The following is a 20,668-nucleotide window of genomic DNA, read 5'->3' as shown; positions in this document are numbered from 1 at the left end:
ACACTATGGGGAACCAAATGATGGGAGGAGCACAAAGCTCCTCAGGTCATCTGTCATCACCATGGTCTGAGTTGGGGGCACCTAACTCTCTGCATTTTTTTGGCAATGTTGGATATTCCCGACTTATACAAGCTGACAAAAGACCCCATCTACCACAACTTACAATGGCTTTCGATCCCACATAAAATACCAATGGACATCCAAAAGTTCGATGGAAAACAAGGGGAGGATCCGGGCACCCATATCACCACATACCATCTCTGGTGTGTTTCTAACTCTATGGTGGATGATAGTGTCTGGCTACGTATTTTTCCCTGCACCCTCACTGGCAATGCAGTGAAATGGTATATTGAGTTACCACGTGCATCAATCAATACTTTTGATGCTTTAGTGATGGAGTTCCTAAAGCACTTCTAGTTACCTATTTGCTATGAGACTGGGACAAAGATCCTTACTTCATTTCGTCAGGATACCGCCACCCACATCTTCGATCATATTCATGAATGGAGACGTAGGCGAAGGTTAGTTAAAGCTCCCATCCTTGATTTTCTCTTAACAGACTGGTTTTGTAAGTCCTTACTCCCACAAATTACTGGAGATGTCACTCTAGGTGGTGCGGTCACAGAAGACCAATCCATACGTCATGCCCACCACTTAGATTTGATTTATTCACAGTTTGGCACTCTTTACGACATAATCCCCCATGCTCCTAGTAACCCCAATGCTTCCACCACTCATCACCTTGGAGTGCACGCCGACGGAAATGTCGGCGCAACCTCTGGGGTCACTATAAAACAACTCAGTGGTTCCATTGCCAAGTTGGCAGTGGACCCCTCTACCAAAGCAACTTCTCTTCCTGCCACTGCGATAAACTATGCGCAGTCTACACAAAAATCCGGTGGCAAGAACAAGAAGAATAATAACAATACCACTCCTTCTGAAGAGCAATCATCCAAGCAGCCCAACCCAAAACAGAACGCCACTATGCCTACTGATGAGGAAAAGGATAAAGGCACTAGATATCCATGCAAACTCTGTGCTGAAGACCACACGACTTGGCGTTGTCTGCGGCTTTAGGAATGTACAGACTACCTTGCTAAAAGGGATTCTGGTAAGGCACCTACTATCCTTAGAAATCCTTTTCCTACTCAACAATAGCAAAATCTCATTGCCAACCAACCGCAACCCCCACAAGGGGGCAACGATGGTTCGCAACATCCTTCAGCTGGTGAAGGATCTTCTACCATTTACACATTTGAAACGGTAGAACTTGTCACAAGAGCCAAATCTTATGGAGCTCCTGTCACTCTTGCAGCAGAACCATCCTCAGGTCAAAACCCATAGCCGCCCAATGATCTGCATATCGAAAGGCCGGTTGAGGACTTTGTAATTCGACACCCCAAGGGGGCACTTCAATGCACAACACATAATACATCTGCACGTGCCGCCCAACACTACAATATCATAGAGGATTTGGTACAAGTGCCATCGGCTATGTCGGCGCTTGAAGTATTACAAACATGCCCCAACCAATGGAAAGCTTTGCTTTTGGCTATTAGAGGTATTGACCCTACAGATTCCATGCTTGCTATTTTCGACATGGACAAGTGTAAACCTCCCCTTTCCCACCATCTTGCATTTCAAGTGCATATCACTTTGAAAGGTAAAGGTATACACAGAACTGTCATCGACGAAGGTGCTTCAACCTGCGTCATGTCGAGTTCTTGTTGGCTCGCCCTAGGTTCCTCAACCTTATCCCCATCGTCGAACTCCCTTAAAGCTTTCGACAGCCACACCTTTATCCCAAAAGAATACCTAGCCAGTTTTCCTATCACATTATATGGGAAAACAGTAATGGTGGACGTAGAAGTTGTGGACAAGAAACTCGATTACAATCTATTGCTGGGTTGCAGTTGGACATATGCCATGATGGTCGTCGTATCCACTGTCTTTCATATCATCCTATTTCCATTGGATGGAAAGGTCATTACAGTGGATCAGTTGTCTTTCTGCACCCTCGATTATTCACCATTACCAAGCAGCTTTGTACCCCTAGTAGGAGATGGAACTAACTGCTATGTCAGTATAGGTACTAGTCTACTGAAGGATTCCTCCCTTATGGGTTGTTTTCCTCTTCAGCCACCCCAGGTTTCATAATCGGTCAACATGCTTTCATTAATTCCTCATGAACTAACCGATCCCTGGATCCTATAGGTTCCTTCAGATCTTGACACATTCGGAGACTAGATGCCATTGTCACTATCTGAATCGGCCTACCAAGGCATTCAATCTACATCCACATCTCCGGTTATGTTGGTTATCACCAATGGTACCACCACCCTTCCCATAACCGCTCCTCCTTTAGATCCATTCAATCAACTCATACCTACAGACGAAGCCGTTCAAGAAATTATGAGTTTTGGAGAGAAACATTGGGAGGATTGGCACCATTGTGTCACGATATCTGATTCGAGCATGATGCCTCTTCAAATCCTATCCTTTGACTTACTAGAAATTGTTTCCTTACCATACGCGATCATCCAAACTTTGGATGTGGAAGGAAACAAGGGTGACACTTCCAGGTCATTGCCCATAGAAACTTCAGCCATGACAAGCATCATGGAAAACACGCAGATGCGAGCAGATTATAATCCTGAGGAAATTGAAAGCTCCACCTGCCTACATGAGGAATTCCATGATGAATTCATTTGGTCTCATGAGGAAATGCCTAACTTTAATCCGTTGTTTTTCGCGCATGAGATCCAAATTTACAACAAAGCAAGACAAATTGAGTGTCAGATCCCTTCACCGGAAATGTCTGTTGAACCCATGCCCAACCCTACTGCCGAAGAAGAATGCCTACTATACCTTAAACAACTGGATAAAACCCGTCGAGATGCCAATTTGGCACTCGCAACTCACAAGGAGTGGGTAAAATCCCAATTTGTGAAAGAGGTTAGGTTTTGCTCTTTCCAAGAGGGTGACCTCATATCTCTCTATCATCCAAAAGATAACATCTTGGAGGCATGCACGCTTTGACCCATTTGGCTAGGTCCCTATGTCGTAATGAAAGTCCTCCCCACGGGAGCATATGAACTGCAGGACCGGGATAGAATCCCACTCAAGGAGCCTAGATATGGGCTCTATCTGAAAAAGTATTGTGCCTAGTATTGCACTAGGCATGTGCTTTGTAATTTTATGTATTCATAAGTTTTGTTTCCCTTTTTTGATGTGATTGGATTGTTTTGTTATTTCGTGGAGTACTTGTCTCATGCATTCTTCTCACAATGCAGATGTCGTCATTGCCCTTAGCATATGTAGGATATGCGGATGGTGCCAATCATCACACACGACACATTGCATCAGGTGCTTGGGTCATCTACACACCCGAGTTGGAACTATTTTGCTTGGGGGGGGTGTCTTTCTTGGTACCACCACCAACAATATTGCCGAGTACATGTCCATCGTTTCACTTCTCATGGAAGCATCATCAAGGGGCACCTCCAATCTAGTGGTCAGGTTAGACTCCCAGCTATTCATTATGCAATTGACAAACCATTATCACGTTCGTAATCCAGCCTTATTACGTAACTATGTAAGGGTGCGACTCTTGGAACGTCGATTTGAAATCATCACATATGAGCATGTTCCTCGAGAATTAAATACAATCGCTGATTCGTTAGCTAACTATGTATTGGATTGGAATTTGTCTCATTCTTTATAGCAGCATGCATGAGAAGTAAAAAATTTACTAAAGTTAAAAATTTGTTACAAAAAACATTTAAAAACACATTTACACCACCAAAATACCAAAAATATCTGTATATATATATATATATATATAGATCGAAATCCAGTTTTTTACATCAAAATATTCCAAAACTTGGATGATTTAATTACGAAATGGCTCAAATCCTAGCTACAAGCACTCATATGGCTCTGCTAGAACACCTGTTAAAAAGAGCCTATTGCTCCAGAAAAGCTAAAAACACTCTAGCTACCCTCCAAAGAGGAACCAGAAACCGCTCTGGTACACCAATAGTGTGCCGCTGCATATGAGCGGGAATCTCCCTCATAAGAGGGAGGGACACCCATAGTTAAACCCTTTAGGTTCCTCAGAACCTCATGGAGACTGTCGGCATTGCCCCCTCCAGCAAGTAGTTGGTCGCCTCGTCGCACATGGCGAGGTTCACTTGCAGGTCGTACTGGTGCCACATCTATGTTAAGCATAAAAGTTTCATGTCAATTCTTATTTCACCTTTAAAAAACATTACATATACATTCAAAAGCACAAAAATACTTAAGTATTGTCAAAATTATTCTCACCTTAAGGACCCCAGTTGGTCCAGGGTGGTAGCATCAAGTCTGGGTCGCCGGTAAAGTCCATGCCTTCATAGGCATAGTCATCAACAATCACAATCTGGCTACGAAGCCATTGGAAGAAATCTTCATTGAAGAAATGCCAGATTGGTCCTCCTCCTGTTCGAGGATCGAGTGATGACCAGCAAACCTCCCTCGGATCAAGGGGACCTAAGCTCATCCGTGGGCACATGACAGGTACCTTCTCAAGGAAAAATGAGACTATGATAGTATCGTACCAAAATTGTGTTGGGTACGGGTCTTGCATGCTGTTAATTCTACCTTCAACTGGCGAAGCACTGCTTCACACCAATTGAACATTTGGGGCTGGACACAGTCAACCGCAAGCAACAGTTGGGCCTTTGTCACAACGTGGGGACTCTTTGACCCCGCCAACCGCACAATCAACCATAAAACTGCCCTCATAGACCGGGATCTTATCCTCTCTATGGGGACTCTATTGCTGACTAGTCCACTCTCAGGGATGCAATAAGTTTGTACCAGCTCTGAGGTAGATCGTGGATCTGGCCTGCCACCGGTGAGGTTTGCCTGTGCCCCACGACACGACAAACCAATCAAAAAATATATGTCATCCTGGTCAATAGCCAGCACCTGATCTCCAATCTTCAACACTTGTTCGTGTTCATCCCAGTGCTGGATAATCCATCTTAGTAAATCCTCCTTCCCTTTCATCATCTCTAGCTTTGCATACTTCAATAAACCGCAGCGGTACAATGCAAGTATGCATGCTGGATCATTTCACATTAGCAATTCCTCATTGTCATCGCCGCGTTCTCTCCATAAGTGAGTCATTTCAGCCTGAAACTTGCACAAAATAAACTTAAAAATAGTTAAAATGGGGAAAAATCACTTAAGGAATACATGCATGAGGGTTTTAACTGTGCCCTACAGCCATAACACTACCCCCAATGCTGTACAGGGAGGATTAATGCCCTATAGTGGCTCGTACAAAGCATTTAATGCTCCCTACTGGCCATTTGGAGGGTGTTAGTGCGCAAACAAGGCTTTAGGGCACCTTAGATATGCTAAATTCCACCCATGAAAAGTGTTAAGAAAGGTTTAGTAAGGCATGGAGCAAGGTTTTAGCTCTCACCTGGGACTGATGGCATGTCGAATGGTTGCCCGGATCTCCTGCAATGGTCGGCCAAAAATCTGTGCCTCTTTAGCTCCAACAAGCTCTCACAAACTTCAAAATAGTGAAAAGGATGCATGTGAAAGCTCAAAGCATCTCCTTATATAAATTTGAGAGTCATGATTTTTTTTTAAATCATTAAAGAGCAAGTAGTCCATTCTCCATGAATTTTTATCATGCATGAACCTAGATAATAGGAATTGCTGCTTCTTTATACTTTTACCGCTTTTGATGAAAGTACTTTCAGGAATGAAAAGTAATAAAAGCTGCATGCAATTCTCATTAGAGCACTTTTTGAGATATTTTATTGCTCTTTAAAAAATATAAACATCTTCGAGTTTTTATCATTGAGCTCGTTAAATCTATGCAATGATAATTAGAGCACTTTTTGAGATATTTTATTTCTCTTTAAAAAATATAAACATCTCCGAGTTTTTATGATTGAGCTCGTTAAATCTATGCAATGATAGTTAGAGCACTTTTTGTGATATTTTATTGCTCTTTAAAAAATAGAAACATCTCCGAGTTTTCATCATTGTGCTCATTAAATTCATACAACGATGCTCTGAGCAACTCTTTTTTTATCTTTTTCCAACTCATAAACTGAAAAATACCAAAGGAGCATTCTTTTTAGGCGCTTTTTTCTCGCTCTTTAAACTAAAAAAATCTCGGGCTTAGTATTTATGCTCATTAAACTTGATGAATATGACCTGAGCATTCTTTTAGGTAATTTTCTCACTAGTTAAACCAAAAAAACCTGAGTTTTTGTTACCGAGATTGTTAAAAATATACAACAACAAGAGCACTTTCTTTTTGGGGACCGTTTCTCACTCTTAGCTCGAAAAATCCCTGAGTTTTTCCCCTCCTTCCAGCTCGTAAAACTATGAAGAAGGGATGAGCCGTTATTTTCCATCTTTTTCTCGCTCACTAAACTGAAAAAGATACCCTGAGTTTTCTTCATTTGACTCATTAAAAATTTTGATGAAGGTATTGAGTTTGTCATCGCGTGATTCATTAAAAATTCACAATGAAAAATGAGTTTAGTCTGTCGCCTCACACTCGTAACAAAATGAGGTCGACATCTATTGAAAGTAGGTTTCTCTTTATCCGGGTTCAATATATTAACTTACATAAAAGTAACCGATCTAGGTATACTATTAACCTTTATTCGCACCTGGTTAACAACTATGACAAAGGGACCACCATGGAGTCTCTCTTTACGATCTTTTCAGACTCTCTAAATATGAAAAGACCACTGAGTTGTCTAGTTTGGACTCTTTAAATTACACAGACAAGTTATAGAGTCGTTCTTTTTATGATACATTTTAGACTCTTAAAACATGAAAAAATCAACGAGTTTGCCTGTCTGGAGTCATTAAACTAATCAGACAGGGCAAAGAGTCGTTCTTTTTGTGATCCTTTTCAGACTCTTTAAACATGAAAAGATTGATGGATTTACCTATCTGGACCCATTAAATTAATCAGATGGGGAAAGTGGACAATAAAACTATATTCCGTATTAGAAAGCGTGGTTTGGCAGTAGTCATTCCCTTGAACATGGCACTCCCTTAGATAAACCTTCCTTTTGATGGCCTCTCAATATGAACCCTACCATTCTATGAGTTTTAGCCTATATACCCTGATGTAATTATGTCTCTGTATCCTAACACTTTGTAGTGTTCATGAGTCTAGTGTTGTCTGGATAAAACCATTGTCATGCCTTCTATTGTTCCAGGATTACCCATTTGTTTCCTCCATCAACTGATCAAACATATCCTTTCATCATGCCCTTCGCTGTTTAGACCCAAATGCTCAAAAGAGTCCTCAAAAAACAAAATCATTCTTGTCCCGTTTCGTGTCGATTGATGTAGGACACATCATTGCCTACCTTTCAACAGGTTTCTTCCTATCGACTTCAACACTCTATCTAGGAAGATAACCCAGAAACACATTTAGTGCCTTAGCACTTGCAGACATTAGTGGAAGGTTACCTTGTGTTTGATCAGGGGTTCTCATTATTGGCACCTGGCTAAGCGATTCTACGGGTGTTCGACGACAAAGAAATCTTTCACACTCGCTAGTTTGTACTATGCATCTTGGAGACCATCACCATTATTGGTGGCCTTCCTCACATCTGTTAACGGTCTCCATTATTGATTGGTAATCAGATGATTTCGTGCATGTTCGACATCAACACATATTTTTCACATGTATCGATCTATGCTGTTCAGTGAAGCAGAAATCAAGACCTTGGGTAGAGGCTTGCATCATTCAGCCTTGTTTCCTCTCCCAAGCTGCGGATATTGTTTTTTGGAGACAGTTGTTTCAAGATGATTCTATTATGACACTGGATCCGCATTGTGCTTATCAGCGGCCAACCTTGTTATATCTCTTCAGAGAAGATTACTCTAACATAGCTACTGAACATGGGAATTCCTGACTCAGGATATGATTTTAGTAGTTTTATATATATCTGTTGTATCAAGTTTCCCTTGCCTCCCGAAGCTTCTCTCTCTTTAAAAATTTTGACAGAAAATTACAATTTCAGTAAAGTATTTCGGCCATCGTCTCTGCCTCTGATATCATACTTTAGGGGGCATCTATTATACAACAAAATGACCTCCTCATCAACTCAGAGGTGAAAGGCAGCATGACTAAAGCAAAGACCACAATTGCAAGCCTTGATTCCACACTAATGCTGGTTGCACACTAAAAAACTGCTTTATAAAGATTATTACCAAGCCTAAAGGAGTGTTAGTGACCCCACTAACTCATGTTACTAGTGAAAGGGCATCGTTAGTGAAACTAAGAGAAGTTCCATGGGTTAAGCCAACAAATTGACTCACAAATATCTAGATATTTATCCCTAAGTTTGCTCAAGAAAAGCAAGGAAACATCCAAAATCAAGATATTTGGAGGATTTCTAATATAAGAAAAGAAGGAAAATGGGAAAGAGCTGAAAAGTGGAGCAAGTTCATTGCTTTTGCCCTAGTGAACTCTAGGAGGAGCTTGGCAACCCTAACTCGATTACCATATAAGCAAAGTGAGGGTTATTGTGAATGAGGCCAGAGCATTTGAAAGGATAGCCCATTAAGTTGTTGTAAACTCTCATACACTTGAAGAAGTGAGCTGGAAGAGAGAGAGAGAGAAGAAGAAGAAGGGGCAAGGGAAGACTGATACAATAGATGGTTGTAATTACTCATCCATTATTAATATAGAACTGTAGTTGTGTTCCCTACTCCATAGTGTCGGTAACATTGTTCAGATACTTGTTTAGATGAGTGGTTTAGTTGTATGCAAATAGATGTTCATTGTGCATTCATATATTAGTTTTCAAGATTGTATGTTGTGATTGTGTTTTCCTTTCCTTTGTGCAGGAATTGATTTGGAGCTGGCTTTGAGAGAGTTCTTCTTGGCTGCATAGTGATCTCCAAACAAATATAGAAGGAGACTTGAGGTAATCCTCTTTCCATACTTTGTTAACTTATATTTGATAGATGAACATGTGTATAACTTTGTAGCTTTTGCAGATAATATTATAGTTTGTCGAAGGTCCCAGGAAGCCTACCTTTGAGTGTATTTTTCATTCTCCATACAACGTGCATTTTACCCCATAGCAATTTAAGGTATCCCAAAGATGCATATCTTACTCTTCATGCTTATACAAATGCAGATTGGGTAGGAAATGTTGATGGTAGAAAAGGAACTAGTGGAGGAGTATTCTATATGGGGCCTTGCTTAGTATCATGGTTTAGCAAAAAACAAAACTAAATTTATTTATCTACTACAAAAGCAGAATATGTTGTTGCTTCATCTTGTTACACACAACTTCTCTGGATGATGGAAACATTGCAAGATATTCAAATCAATTGTTCTCCACCCATTTCCATTCTATGTGATAATAGAAGTGCCATTAGTATTTAAAAAAATCCTATTATGCACTCCAATACCAAGCATATTCTAATTAAATATGATTTTCTAAGAGAACAAGTGCTTGAACAAAAGGTCAAACTAGAATATGTTCCCTCAAAAGAACAAGTTGTTGATATATTTAGAAAACCTCTTCCACGTGATGCATTTGAATATCTCAGACAAAAATTAGGAATGGTCCCTGCTTCATCACTCTGTTGATTCTTCAAGTTCAGGGGGAGTAATACATATGTGTCTTGATGTTGATTCCCATGATTGTTTTGATATTCATGTTGCTTATGCTATTGACAGTGCATCTAGTGTAGTAACAATAAACAAGAACATTCAGTATAGGCACAGGGGGAGTTGAAGTTGTGAAATTTTAGTATTTTGCTTTTTGTACGTAGATCCTATAAATACAAGTCACGTATATATGTGAGTTATGAACTGAATAGTCATGTATATCTTGCTATGATGAAGAAACAAGCTCCAATTTTGCTTGCTAGTTCTGGAATTGGTTGAGTACAGTCTGCAAATATGACACAAGTTCAGGGGGAGAAATTGATATGCTTCTAATAATCCATTGTTGGCATTATAGTTCCTTGATACATAATGATGCTTATCAATGGTTATGCTTCTTATGTTGTTGAAGTTCTTGATTAATGGTGAAGAAGTGCATGTTGTTGTTCATGTTGTTGCTAAAAGATGCTTATGGTGCAGATCTTATTTCGTATATAGTAGTTGTTTATGACTATCATGGTCTTATTGATGTAGTTGGTCTTGGTTATAAATGTCATATCTATCATTTGATATAAAGGTCATGTAAATACTTATGATGCAATCATTGTAAAATTCAGTCATGTATGGATTATTGTGGTCAAGTCCTTTTGGGCATGTGATGTAATTTGTAACCCCGCCATGATTGGGTGATTGATGTACTAATGAAGTCAAATATGTGAAGCCACTGTGATTGGGTGGTTGATTTCATAATATATAAACCCACTATGATTGGGTGATTGATGTAAGTTTGAGTCCTTGGTGATAGGAAAAGTCATATATAGTTGAGTCATAGAGTTATGTACTTCAGTGTACATCCTTAAAAATTTTCAGCATGTGATCAGGGGGAGCATGGTCAATATTCAATATTCACACTCATTTAGACCATATTTACAACACTCATATCAACAAAGGAAGAAAAGCCTTCATTCAAGCATTGACGAACCCTTTTCCCTTGATGTCAAAGTGGGAGAGTAACTTGGTGTTTGAAAAGATTGGTGCTTAGGTTGATGTGTTTTATATGTATCTACAAGTGGTGGTGACCAAAAACCAAAGTGGATACCATCAAGTCCAAAGGGGGAGATTGTTGGCATTATGACTAATGTGTTGTCCTTGATGGAAACCTACTTGATGAGTTGTCCTTTGATGGAAACCTACTTGATGAGAATGTCAACATGATGTGTCCACATGTGAAAAAGAGTTTGGTCGAAGGCATAACAATTTAGAGACGGAGGATTGATAAAATTAAAATTTCAAGAAGAATACACAGGTTTTGTAAAGAAAGTCCACCTACACACGTGGGTACGAAGAAGCAAAAAACACGTACAATTTTTGCACCATGGTTTTCTAAAAACAAGGGTATTTACCATGGTATCAACTTGTGGTATCGAGCCCAACAACGGATTTTTGATCTCGTCTAAGAATGCCATCGGAATTAGTATGGTTTGGACCAATGTTATTGGATAAGAGCTAAGCTATATAACGAGATGAAGATCAAAGTGGTAGAGGTTTGCAAGTGATGCATATTTTCATGAATAGTTATATTTGAATCAAGTGTGCATGTAATATGCTATTATTGATTTTTTTGATCTAAAATTAAGTATGCACCCAAGAATTTGATGATGGATCAGGTCCAATAGATCTGAAATGACAATGTTGATTATGGGCTGATTTGATCAGTGATGATAGTGTTTTGACATTTGATTTTTCTGTATATATTGAGATCTAGGTATGTCTAAATTTCTATGATGCAACGAAGGTTTGTTCTAGTAATTTCAGGTATGTACGCGAGTTTGATGACCTGAAAGGTGCATACACATGCGAGTTTAATACTAGTAAGTAGCGTATATATTCAAATCTATACACGGGTTTCATTCTGGAGAAGTGCGTATACACGTGGGTTTTCTTTGAGGAAAGCACATATATAAACTAGGGTTTTGCTAAAAAGGATGTCTAATAAGTTTAATCAGTCTTATTGTGTTTTCGTCATTTGTCAATAGAGTCTTACTTGATGATTTGGGCTTAATAATGATTTTTGATTAAGGATTGATTGATTGAAGAATGATGAAGCTACCAATTGTTTGTGATTGAAGATAAAGGATGGTTCTGTGATTATTTTAGAATGATGCAGTGGTTCTGTGTATGATTCAGTGAATGATGCAGTGTTCTGTGTATGATACAGTGGTTTAGTTTCAGGGTTCAATATTTTGAGATTTGTACACGGGTATGCTTCAAGGAAGTCGTGTATACGTGTGGGTTTGCTACAACAAAGTAAAGTATATATTCTGATAGTTTATTGACTACGGCTTTCAGTTGATTCAGTAAGATGATGCAATGTTTTGGTTTAGTATAAGTACTATGGTTATAGTGATCTAATTGTTCTGGTTGTTTAAGAATAGGTTGATTGAGTTGGGTTTCAATTGATTCAATTATTAGTTGATTCAATTGATTTAAAGATTAGTTCTTTCAATGGATGATTGAGTTATTTATTGCAGTGATCAGTTTCAACTTTGATGTTTGATTTTGGGCTTAAATGATGGTAGTGGGTGTAGTCTGAAAATTTGATGAAATGTGGCCTACAAGTTGTGATCTGTTATATCAGGTGGATCTAGTATGAAAAATTATGAAACGTGGTCCATGGAAGTGTTGAGGGTTGGATCTCCCTACCAATGGGAGTTGGAGAATGAGAGAAGGTTGTAGCTTTCACCAGGTGGGTGCCTGTGTGATGGTATGAGTCTGCGCTAGTACAAGATTGTAAGAATTTTTTCCTTATAATAGAAGAAAGATAGAGAATAAAACAACAATAAAACAACAGTGGTTTTTTTCCCACATTGGGTTTCCACCTAAAAAACGTGGTGTGCATGTGTGTTGATGTGTTGCTTATGTGTGATGGTTTATTCTGATATTACTGCACATGGTTACTACTTAATTAATCACTAATACATTTTCTCAAGTTAAACAGATGATGAATTAACTAAAAAATAAGTTTACTGGATATACACTAGTTTTCTACCTAATAATCGCATACATACGCAGGTTCCCTTCAGTAAAGTGGCATACAAAAACTTGGATATGAAATTGAAAAGTTTAATGACTTGAAAATATTGATTCAACCCCCTCATTATTTTTCCCAACACTAATATTTGAAATGTATCCACATGATTGTCATAACTTATGTTTTCATTGTAACTCTAAGTGAAATCATTAACCAACATAGCAATAATATTGATAGAAGACATTTCATCAAATATTTCTTGTGCAAACATTTCATCAAACACCTTTCACTTTTTAATGTTAAGCATCTAGTGTTAGAAATTGGTGTTCACCCTCCCCTATCAAACAAAAAGAAAATAACAATTAGAAATATTTTATTGTATGTCACTTTACATTCAGAAAATAAATAAGCTATCAATTTTAGGTTTATATAAATTTATGGAGTGTGAATTGTAAGTTCATAAACAATTTTGGTTTATCAAATTTATAGATAAGAGACTAAAGTTATTTTTTAAGGGCCAAAGTAATAGAATCAGGGAATAAAACCACAATTTCTGTATAAAACTACTACAATACATAGTTACAACATCATGGATTAGCATAATTCTAGCCCATCCATCTCTAGCCGTTTTTCTTTTTATGGTAATTTTAAGTTCTACAATGCTAATTTGCATCATCTTTTCATTGATGTTGTGTTGTCTATACATAAAAGTGTTCATTTTTACTTTGCATCATGGTTATGTTACCTTGTGTTAGAGTTGCATCATAATCACATCTATAAAATCTATCATGTGTTCTAGTTACATAATGTGTGTCAAAGTAATGTCTTATTAATAAATATATAGTGTCAAGTTAGAGTAAGTGCGAGTTGTAATACTATATCTGGAAAAAGCTATATGTCATGATTTTTGTTTTTTAAATATGTGCAAGCAGGGGTTAAATTTGACACCTATTTACACGTTTTTGGGTTTTTTAGCCGTAAAATACACCTTACTTCCAAATGAACAAGTCAGCGATAACTTGTAAAAAATTTAGAGAAATGTCATAATGACGGGTTTATGGAAAAATCCCCCGTTTCAAATTTTATATAGATATATATATTTAAAATAATTTATTTTCACTAGGCGCCTCTAAAATAATTTATATATAGGTTGGCCATACCCATCGTCATGGATGAAAAAAATGAAAGAATCGAGACCACTTTCTGCTTTGCATTCCCGCCAGAGATTTGAAATCAATTCTCTAGGGGCCTCTCAGTGGGAGTCAGGTTACCAAAATGGAGACCGTGAATCAATTCTCTAGGGGGCTCTCAGTGGGAGTCAGGTTACCAAACTAGAGACCATGAGCCACCCAATAATTGAGAATGATGATGGGGTTGGCAGTACCCATCCTCACGAATGAAAAAATGGAAGAATCGAGATCACTTTCTGCTTTGCATTCCCACCATTTGAAATCAATTCTCCAGGGGCTCTCGGTGGGAGTCAGGTTACCAAACTGGAGACCATGAGCCACGCAGTAACTGAGAATGATGATGGATCTCCCCATGGCAGGGCTCTCCTTCGAGGTCTCCAAAGGGAGATTCTAGTTGAACTTGGAAGGATTCTGGTGGAACTTGGAAGGAGGTTCGCAGCCTTACAACAGTGACAAGGCTTTGCGAGAGTGGCGAATAGTTTTTTCTCCAAAGGCTTTAATTATGATGCCTATTTACAGCCATTGCTCAATTCTTTGTTCTCTAAATCTGCCTCTTTCCATATAGCAATTCATTTTTTTTTCTGCGATATGTAAATTTAAAATGGTGTTTGGATGAACTACAACTAGAATCCAAGTCTCCCATCATTCCCATGTTTTACTAGATTGGATGAGAAAGTACGAGATTTTGAAAGTAGATATCATTGCGCAAACAAAGCTGAAGAGTTTGACCTAGATGGAGTAGGATAAATTACATTGACTACAAAATTCTTCAAAAAGCAGAGTCCAAATTATAGTAAATGCTATTTTTTATTAGACGTCACAGAAAATGTGAAAAAATCTTTACATTCCTTGCAGGAAAAACTTCTCAAGGGCTTGTCCCTTTTGGATCGAAGCATAAACAAAGTTCATGAAGGTAAAGTGATGCTTAGGAAGTCTCTCAAATTCTTAAGTCTTAATAGTATTAGATGATGCAGATCACTTGTAGCAGATGCGCTTTTACCTTGGATGTCTTACATGAGTGTATCTATGCTATTGCACACCCTGCAAAAGAACTCAGCGACTGCTCAAGGTAAGTTCCTTTACATTTTTCCCTGTATCAATTGCAAAGATCTATATATTCATTTTGATTTTAACATTATGTATATATTTTCTAATGAGTAACAAAGTAATTGTATGATGTTAGTTTTATAGGTAACACTGAAAAGTGGTAGAAAACTTTATTCTTTAATTAGAAATCTCAATTTTGTGGTTTATAGTGTATTTTATTAAATAATAAGTGATATGGATGATAGATGTTTGAGAAGTTTGATTTAGTTCATGTGATTGTGATTAATTTCATACTAAAATAGAGTAGGTTTCAAGTAACTGTACCAGGGAAATATAAATCTTAAAAGTCATGTGAAGAGCAATTTAAAAATAAAACCGTCATAAAAGAATTTAATGATGGGTAGGGGCACCCGTCAAATTTAACCCCTGTGTGCAAGCAATAGTAGTTTTGTTCAACTTAATGATATTTTCAGTTAAATTATTTATTTGTAATGATTGCGTTGAGTTATATATGTGATACTTATGTCATTCATTAGAGTCCTATGTAAAATAACGATTTTCAAGTCATGTTGCTATCTTCGCATAAACATATATTGCTCGATTTAAATGTGAGACTTGGCATGGGTGAATGCAAGTCTAACTGTGGGAATACAAAGATGGTATAGATTTTGGGCATTAATTATTTATTACGTATGACTTTAAATGGATTAGGGTATCACAACAAAATTGAAAAACAAATGTTCGACTAATGTATTTCTAGTTCTTAAAGATATTTGTAAATACAATTTTTCAAAGAATTTAATACTAATGTTTAGTGTATTAAAACTAAATCAAATGAAAATGGTATTTGTTTGATTTTTTCTACGTTATTGTGGCTAATGGATGTTATTGAAAACCGTCATAGGAAATTATTTGAAATAATGTTTAAAGTGTTTTGCAAAGATTTCAATCTTCTTAATTCAAGAACTACTCATCTAGTAAATAGTTAGAATTCCTCTCTAAGTAGCTTAAATTAAGCATCAAGGCAACTATATGCATCTAATAAGGTATCCCCACCTTGTTGATAGCAATGTAATTACTATTGCTTGCATTTTTAAATGATAAAAGACATCATTATTATTAGTGAAAGGGGTGGTTTTTCTTTATCTAATTCCTTTCCCATACAACAAAATGAAGAAGAATCCACTCATACCAATGGAAATATATAAAATAAACTAAAAGTCTAATTATAAATAGAAGAATCAACTCATACAAATGGAAATACATAAAATGAACTAAAATTATAATCATAATACATATATAGGTGGCCACTTTTTCCTTAGCATTAATCTTATAACGACAATAATATAATAGAACTAGAAAATGTAAGAAGGCTTTTATGTGATTTTGGAGTGTGTAATCTAGCCTTTGTTGGAGGTTATTTCATCCAAATGGTGAAATAATTAGAGTGTAAATAATATAATAAGGCTAAAGATTTTGTAGTAAAATACTCTATAAGGTACACATGGGTTAATATAGTTAAAAATTCATGGGATTGGACATTAATTGTTTCCTTTGTTATAATAGAGAATTATTACATCATCCTTTTTATCCCCACCTACATCACTTTCCTTATTCTAGACCCCCTTCTTTCTTACCCCATCCTTTTATTCCTTTTCATAATTGTAACTATATTCCTTCAAATCCATCTCTTGTTTTCAATGATTAGGCTAATACACTAATCCGATTAAAAGGAAAAAAAACCAAGGGATATATTTCAAGAATTATCAAGTGAAATTTCACAAATAACATTTTAGCTAACATTGTTTGTCAATGAGTGTGATTGATTATATGATAGTTCTATACAACTACATATAGGGTTTTTGAAAATGATCTATGGGTATGATCTTGCATCTTGGCTAGGCCCCTCTATGGTTAATTTCATTGGAGGGTCTTCATTCCCATCCTTCAAAAAAATTCTCTTGTTTATTTTTTGTAGCATTGTGAGGTATTCCTGAATGGCTATAGAAGTCTCCAAGTAAGCCTAAGAAAATAAAAATAAAATTTATATTTTGGAGCATCAAGTTGGCCAAGGAAGGTGAAGGGGTGTGTCCCTTGGGGTATTTTACCCCATTCGACTTGTATAAATAAGAATTGTGATGCCTCATTTCTACACCATCGAAGAAAGAAACTTCGAGTGATTAACCAATTTATATCTCTGTTTAATCAAGTTGAATGGGCATTTAATGAGCTACATGGCCATAGATTTGACCACAAGACCATATAACATTGATCACAATATTGACCACAGGAGCTGACCATAGGGTTGTCTACAAACCACAGGTTGACTATTTTACCAATGTTGACTCTTGACTATTTTTGTTAGTTTGAACAACGTTGACTTGCTGAAGCTTTGAGTAGCTTTGTCTAGTATTTGAATTGGATTATGGGCACATATTTCTAGACAAAATTGATGATTTTGTAAACCTTACTAAAGAATAATTTCTCCTAAAGAAAAGTTGTCGGCATAAAAATATTGTGTGTAAATCAATAGGAAGTAATTATCTGGTATACAATTGTATTCTATTATGCATAGTGTAGAAAAGAAGCATGGTATTAGGGCCTTGTCGAAAGAGAAACCATTGAATTCAACTTAAGAGACAAGCGCCCAACAACCTGACTGAATTTTTAGATCTCTTTAAAAAATTGCACCAAATGTAAGAGTTGAAGAAAATTTAGATGGTGCCATCAACTTCAAATTTTGGAAGACCATAATTCTCCTTATGTTGGAAGAGAATGAGCTTAATGATCATGTGGAGAAAATTATTCCAATGATAGAGAGAGCTAAGGATAAAGCTGAGTATAATAAGAATGAAGCCAAGGCCAAGAGAATATTGGTAGATTCCCTAAAGGACCACTTGATTCATCCTTTTGTTGCATTGAAGACTGCCAAGGAAGTATATTATGCTTTGGTAGGGTTGTATGAGAGAAACAACACTGGCATAAAATTAACCTTGAGAAATCATCTCCATAGCCTCTTGGTGACTAGATTAGATTCTGTTGTGCCATATCTTATGAGAGTCTCCTAGATTAGAGATGAGATTGTAGCAATTGGAGATACCATTAATTATATAGAGGTTGTTGCAGTGACTCTCAATGGATTCCCTTCCTCATGGGAACCATTTATTAGGGAATTTGTGTATGACAAAAAGTACCCAAGTTTGATAAACTATGGACTGATGGAGTCCAAGAGGAGGCTATATTGTTGTCCAAAAACAACTTGAAAAATCCACAAGATGAAGAAACTCAAGCCCTTGCAACTCATTCAAGGAAAGAAAAAATAAGATAAAACTTTGGAAAGTTTGATAAGAAGAATAAAGGTAGAAGACCTGCTCAGGATCATAAGAAGATGAATTTGTCAAAGGTCAAGTGATTCATTTGTCATGTTTTTAGATAGTATGCCTCTTAGTGCCTTGAGAAGAAAAGGAAGGGAAATAAACATTCATCAACAACCAATGTTTTTGATGATGATGATGAGAATCCACCCAAAGAGAATTCAACATATTTATTCCTTAAGGATATACTACCAGTAATGTTTTATGGACAGTTGTGCCTCTAGGAACATGACAAGTTTTTGAGATTCACTTTTAGATTTGTTAGAGAGGGAGATGAAAATACTCAATATTTTCTTCCCTCTGTTGGCATTATTATATAGGTATGACACAAGTGTTGTCCTTGATGGCAACTCTCTCAAATGAAAGATCACAGTATAGCAGGTAAATAGCAAGAATGAATAAAGAAAGGTACACGCAGGTTCATTATATACCAAGTCGCATATACATGTAGGTTCACTATATACAAAGGAGCATATAACATACACATGCACTTTCACAGAAGGAAAGGCATGTACATGTAAGAAAACTAAGTTTTGGTCTGTGGTATTTGGACCACGGTATTTTGGTATTGGTCCTTTGGTATGAGGTATTGACCCCAGGTATTGGGTCCAAGGTATCGGTCCTATGTGGTTTTGGACCATGGTATTGAGAGAGGCCTAAACCTGTATAAGGAGAAGAAGATCATTAGGCCAAAGTGCAAGTGTGCAAATGATGAATATTTGATGAAGTGTGAGATCTAGTATGTTGGTTATGGGTTTGTGATACTTTGCTTGATCTGAACCAAGGATGCACCTATGCGGTTGATGATGGATGATTGATTGGGATCATAAGGCTTGGAATGTATTATCATTATGTGGTTTGATCATGAATAAACTAGATCTGAATTATTGACGCATGTTTTATTGAATAAATGTTATGATCTGGGTATGACTGATGTCTGGAATACCTGCAAAGTTATGAGTAAATATTTGCAGATCTGTATGCGGGTTCACTTAGGTAAAAGTGCATATACATGTTGGTTTAGCTCATCAGAGTAGCGTATACAGTATGAAGTATGATATTTGAAGTTTCAGTTGGATCTGGTTGTTGTTACAGAGTTCTGTGGTCTACTTTGTGTTCTAGTGACTATGTTTTGTTGACAGGGTTTTAGTGATTCAGTATTGGGTGATTTAGAGATTGATAATTCGTTGATGCAATAGTTGTATTGCAGTGGTGATTGATTTTGTGCCTCAATTTTTTTGATGGGTCTAGTATGAAAATTGATGAAACATGGCCTTCAGATTATGGTGTTGTGCTTCAGGAGTATCCAGTATAAAAATTTATGAAACATGGTCCCTAGAGGAAGAGAGAAGGTCGTAGCCTTCTGTAGGCCGATGCCTATATACTGGTAAACATATCAACCAATACAAGAGCTAGGGGGTTGGAGCTCCCTTCTAGTAGCAGCTCGAAAATGAGTGAAGGTTGGAGCCTTCAGTAGGCCGACACCTACGCACTAGTAAACATATTGGGTAGTACAAGATCCAGGGGGTTGTAGCTCCCTTCCAGTAGTAGCTGGAGAAGGAGAGAAGGTTGTAGCCTTCTGCAGGTGGGTGCATGTGTACTCGTATGATTTTGCACTAGTACAAGATTGTAAACATGTTTTTCTTATATTAAAGGAAGACAATAGCAGGTGGTTTTTGTCCTGCATTGGGTTTCCACCTTATATCATGGTGTTCATGTGTGTTTCTTATGTGTGATGATCTTTTCTATTTTTACTGCACCTGGTTATTGTTTGCATGGTTAATGAAGTTCTAATGAACTGATTAAAGATCAACATATGATGAATTAACTGACTCATAAGTTTTCTGGATATACGCTAGTTGCATTAAACACAGTTGCGCGTACACGCGGGTTCCCTTAACTGAAGTAGCATATATGAATCTAATTATGGAAATGAAAAAGTTATTGATTTGCTAATACTAATTCACCCCCCCCCCCCCCCCCTCTTAGTATTATTTCCAACACCCTCATCAAGAGATAAGCACTTCATATATATTTTTTCTTAATTATTATTATTATTATTATTATTATTATTATCATTATCATTATCATTTTTCGGTCGTCTTTTTTCCTTAAGTAGTAGATGGAAACATTAAGAAGTGAAAAGAAAAGTTTGTGGCAAGAGGGTTCTCCTAGAAATAAGTAGTGGACTATGAGGATAATTTTTCTCCCGTCTCCAAATTGTTAGGTTTGTGTATGACCTAAGAGAATGAACATATATTTTGTAGGAGTGATTGATGTGAAAGAGGGAGGATCGTTAAGAATTTTAAGACATTTAACATTGTTCCAGATGACTGGAAGAGATTCCAGTTTCCATGAAGAAAAT

Source organism: Pinus tabuliformis, chromosome 9 (assembly GCF_031772625.1).
Source record: "Pinus tabuliformis cultivar Carrire ecotype Pingquan chromosome 9, CPIR1, whole genome shotgun sequence".
NCBI lineage: Eukaryota > Viridiplantae > Streptophyta > Pinopsida > Pinales > Pinaceae > Pinus > Pinus tabuliformis.
This window is presented reverse-complemented; position numbering follows the sequence as displayed.